A 5,868-nucleotide genomic window follows, 5' to 3' on the forward strand; every position below is an offset into this window, starting at 1 on the left:
CGTTCGCGCTACGTGCCCCACCATTCACCCCGCCGAGCGGGTCTAGCCGTCGTATGCCGCGCGGAGAGAGAGAGAGCGATAGAGAAGGCCGCACGCCCGCTCCATCCGTCTCCCTCCCTCCACGTATATAGGCACTACCCCCTCCAGTTCTCACGACATTCTTGCGGCGGCAACGCAGCGCGAAACGATGCACATTCAAAAATATACTTAAAACTAATTTGTAACTAAATGCCTATTCTAAATGTCTCGGTATGGAAAAGGCCACCCCCGAAAGTGACAAATACTAGTCTTTATTGGAGGGGCAGCTCATTTCTAACACATACCGAGATCCCTAAGTCTAAACATTTTAATATAGCGCAGGGGCGGTCCCTACAAGGGCCGCTTTCCGTTTGACGTCCGTAACAGGCATAATCAATAAATAAATAAATAAATAAATAATAATGGCGGCCTCCGTGGTGTAGTTGTGAAGACGCTTGACTCACACACGGAAGGTTCCGGGTTCGATTCCCGGTGAGAACACAAAAAATTAATGTGATTTTTCTCAAGCCTGGGTGTTCTGTGATGTAATTCACCACTGTAATTGGGCTTCCTGGCCTGTTGTGGTGCAAAAAAAAAATATACAAAAATACAAATGGTTTAATGTTCGACAAAATTACTATATTAAATTATTATTAAGTTACAATATTTGAGTTTGTCCAAATGTTCGTAGACAAAAGACTGGATTTCACCCCCCCGGGAGTCATTAAGATTAACAAATTACAACAGGGATGGAGAACACCTTAAATAAGGGAATACGGAAGTCTAGGCATTTACAGGGCTTATGACCTGTCATTGGCTGGTTTAAGTGGCCACTTTACACACTGTGTAACATTCACCATTTTGCCTATGTTTGAACATCCAAATTTCTTCAATTCTTCCAATAAAGGTTTCAGCTGTTTAACTTCACTAAAATCAACAAATGGAAGAAATGAAGAAATTTGGATGTTCAAACATAGGCAAAATGGTAAATGTTACACAGTGTGTAAAGTGGCCACTTAAACCAGCTAATGACCGGTCATAAGCCCTGTAAATGCCTAGACTTTCATATTCCCTTATTTAAGGTGTTCTCCACCCCTGTTGTAATTTGTTAATATTATTAAGTTAGTTGAATTATGTTTGAGTATGTCCAAATGCTTGCAGACTAACTGGAATCCCTCCCAAGTATTTATTCATATTGAAATTTATTTCAACAGAGAGGGAAAAAAAAATTAAAAAAATAATATGGACGTCTAGGCATTTACAGGGTAGGTGATTTGGTTCAGCTAGATGAATCTCACCCACGTGATAAAGGTTTAAGCTCTTCTACTTCACAAAAGTCAACAGATGGAATAGTTGAGGAAATGTGGATGTTCAAACATGGGCAGAATGCTGAATGTTACACAGTCTGTAAAGTGGCCACCTAAACCAGCCAATGACAGGTCATAAGCCCTGTAAATGCCTAGACGTCCATATTACCTTCTCAAAAATGTTTTCCCTCTCTGTTGAAATAAATTTAAATAGCTAAATTATTTGCGTTTTGCTGATATTTAATTACCTAAGACAGCGTCAGCATAGATTGTTTCATATTCCGATATACAGGACCAACCTGCCGATTGTCGTGCCTGTTGGAAAGCCTACCGCTATTCTGAACCATATCGCTCTGGATGTTGATCTGTTCCATGTATCCGAAGGGGTTTTCCGGAGCGGGATTCTCCTACTATTTTGACAAGAGTCTCTTTATGTATTTTTTGTCTTTTTAAAAAATGTACGTCTTGAATTTCAGTTTGTAATGTATGTGTTATTGTTAATAAATTAATTGAATTGAATTTCCAATCATGTAAGAGATATCGGGTTCGATTCTTGACATGGTTGACATGAAAATATTTATCGAAAAGGGTGCTTTCACACTAGAATATTTCATAGTCCCAGACTTATATGTATGTAACAAACTTTATCAAGATAAGCTGCGATTGGTGTACCGATGCAGTACCCTGTGCACCATTAGGTGCGGGAAGGAAATAATAATGCCGTTAAATAATGTATTAACAATAATATCAACTATCAACAATATTTAGAGTATGTCCAAATGTTTGTCTGGTGGGTTTCACTCCCTAGGGAGTTATTTGCATTTACAGGGCGTATGACCTGTCATTACATCATTGTGTAAGCGAGCCGATGACAGCTCGTGAGCCCTAGTAATGCCTAGACTTTCATATTCCTTTATCATTTTTTTCCCCTCACTGTTGAGTTAAATTTCAATATCAACTACCTATCATGTTTCTCAAAAATAAAGAAAACCCGCATAATGAATAATCTTTGTTAATATCTACTTATTAACAAAACATTAGATTTTAAAAAAAAACAACGGAATAAAATAAAATTATTGAATTTCTTAAAATCAACGAAGATTCTTACCTCAGTGAAATATTTAAACAGTTGAGTAATTTCAGCTTAGTTTATATTGTGGTCATTGCTATTTTCGTCAGTAAATATCCTTTGTATCGAACTAAATTGCCCACTCCGGTGAATTGATTATATTGGGAACCAATCGATACGGGAAACATTTCAACCTTGATTTGCTAACTCATTGTAAAGACATTTTACTCTTCTGAAACGTCGCTTTCGATGCGGATAGTTCGATAAAACACTGTATCGATTTTACATTGCCGAGTACTTGTTACATTCCCAGACTGTCCAAACAAAATGTCCCACTCGGGTCGTTGTCGTAACTTAAGACAGCCGGAGAACAAATTTTCGCCCACATTGCCCTAAGGGCTTCAGCGTGACCTCATTTGTGGACAAAGAAACATCTATTGCAACCGGCCGCGGCCAGCAACTCGGGTTATCTAAACTTATATTGAATTTGTTCATTTTGATAGCGTGTAGGTGGGACAACTTTTTATGTAGTTAAATGAAATCGACCGTAACTCGTTCGACTGTTAGGTATTACGTCCTTGGGTGATGTAATGGCTGGTCATTTACTCGTGTTATGCTCGTAGAAATCTCATATTTGAAGAAGTGGCTTTCAAAACATTACTACACCGCAAGACAAAAAAAATTACGAGTTTACCTGCTACCGCGCCCCTTGACTTTACTGAACCCTTTTTCTAAGAAATCCTTTATCGATACCTCTTTCTTTTGTTTAATAAATTAAGGACACTATGTGTCACCTTTCTACAATATTTACATTTTAAAATGTCTCAACAGTCTTGTTTTACCCGCGTTTGAGTGAACATAACACAACAATCATGGAAAGTGCAAAGCAAATGTCGATTGCGATAAAATCCAAAATAATCACATTGTCGCAAGAAAACATATCTAATTGTGAAATATCTCGTCGAGTTGGGTATTCAGAAGGTGCAGTGAGGTTTTTATTTAAAAAAATCCAAGAAACTGGATCCATAGAACGGAAAAAAGGAAGCGGACGGGGGCGCGTGACATCTGCCCGAGATGATCGCTTAATAAAAAAAATTGTTATGCGCGATCGATTTTTAACGGCACCTGAAATACACGCAGAGGTGCAGTCTACCAGCACATCAACATTTTCAGTAAAAACAGTGTCCAGGCGGCTGTTGGAGCATGGTTTCCAAGCACGGAGTCCCGCAAAGAAACCATTACTCACGGACAAAATGAAGAAGGCTAGACTGGATTGGGCGAAAGAGCACCAGAATTGGACCTTGGAGGATTGGCAAAATGTTGTTTTCTCTGATGAATCAAAATTCAACCTTTTTGGTCCAGACAGCAGAAAGATAGTTCGACGAAAACGTGGGGAAAGATATCATCCGTCGTGCGTCACTCGAACCGTTAAACATTCACCCTACGTGATGATTTAGGGGTGCATGACAGCATACGGTTTAGGACCTCTAAATTTTGTACAGGGTACGATGAATGCCATTCAGTACAAAAAAGTGTTAAAAAAAATATTATTCCAACAATCGAGGACATTACGCAGTATACCGCGGACCCAATTTTTCAGGACGATTCTGCGCCGTGCCATAGAGCCCGCACTGTGAGTACAAATATATATATTTTTAAATGCATTTTGTGACCACATGATAAATAATTTATTGTTTTTTTATAGATCAATGAATTCAAGGAGAAAATTGGCTTAAAATCGTTGACGTGGCCCGGGAATAGCCCTGATTTGAACCCGATAGAAAATTTATGGGCGATTATGAAAAAAAAAGTCGGGAAAAAAAAATCAAAAAACATTGAGGAATTAAAAAAAAACTTAATTCAAGTTTGGGAAGAAGAAATAACATCAGAAATTTTAGATTCGCTTTACGCTTCTCTAAATAATAGAATTTTACATGTTATAAAAAATAAAGGTGAATTCACTAAGTACTAAATATTTTTAAATGTTATAAATATGTTTAAATGTAAAATACTTTAATTTAAAATAAAGCGATAAGAACCTACTTCTTAAATATGAATTAAAAAATAACATGTCTTTTATTATTCCATCACAAACACTCGACCATAAATGAACCGTTATGGGTCTCTAAGGTTCGGGTAATCTGATACCTGATATATAATGGCAATTTCTAAGTACAATTCATGAGTAAGATTTTTTATTTTAACCTTGAAATAACGAGTAGTCATCACATATGTCAAACAATATAAAAAAAACTAATTAAATATCAAGAATAATTCATTATATGGCAATTTTAGTTTTTTTTGAGAACTCGTAAATTTATTTGTCTTGCGGTGTATGTGCATGATTGTGCTATTTTATAAAGTCCGAAAGTTTAATATGTAATCTTTCACCCTCAGAGTAATAACGCGGTGTCGTTTATGGAGCCGCCCATTCACACACTAATTTATCTAGGATTATCAATCACGAAGTTAGCTGCAGTTTGCAGCAAAATAACGGGGCCGTAGGTACTCAGGTCGAGAATTTCCGAATCGGAAGTAATTTGCTAGTATTTTTTTAAAATATACCTGTGTATTTATAACCTTCAAAAGTACGTATTCTATACATTGAGGCATAATTGAACGTAGTTATGCAGAAAGCAGCCAGTCCACAATTTTGAAAAAAAAAATATATAGGTGTTATCGGATGTAGTTTTTCTAAAAACAGCCAGACTGCTTTCATACAAAAAACTGTAATAATTACCTCCTGAAAATAGTTTCAATTCAAAAATCTTACGGTACTTTTAAAATCATTAAAACTGGTCAATTACATAATTAGGTCCTTGTTTGTAGTATAATAAACGAATGTATTCATTGTTAATTATTTGTCAAAGTCAAAAACATTCCAACTGTTCAATTTTATTATTCACTCTTTTCACAAAGCTCCCGTGGTATGGCAATATGCTGTATCTTAATAAAGTTGGTTTTGAGATAAATTATTTGAATGTTTTTAAGACATTTTATTACGTTCCTCGCAAACTAATGGTAGAAATAATTACAAATTTGGTAAGTAGTTAGATTGACCCGTCCTTCAAAATATATTTTTTAATTAATAAATTAAAATATGTATTTTGTATTTTTAATAAAATTTACAAAAAAAATTTCTGGCGGAGTAGGTATTTAAAAAAATGTTTTTCGACATTTCCTTAAGAAGTAAAGAAAACAAAAATATATAAGTTAGTTACTATGATGTAAGTCAACCAAAATGCTGTATCTATGGATACAGCGTATTGTCATAATACGGGCGAAAGGTGATATTATCTCAGTTTCACTTTTCTATGGCTGGCTGCTTTCTGCATAACTATGTTCAACTAAATAAAGATGATGCTTTATAGAACGACAGTTTGAAATTATGTTCTGAAAAACGAGCGTTGTCACATCAACATTGCCGTGCAAGACGCGCAGTAGAATAAAAAAGACTAATTTTCTATGTCAGTT

The sequence above is a fragment of the Micrasema longulum genome, unplaced genomic scaffold (assembly GCF_059751315.1).
Source record: "Micrasema longulum isolate JH-2025_06_02 unplaced genomic scaffold, ASM5975131v1 h1tg002532l, whole genome shotgun sequence".
In the NCBI taxonomy this organism is placed as follows: Eukaryota; Metazoa; Arthropoda; class Insecta; order Trichoptera; family Brachycentridae; genus Micrasema; species Micrasema longulum.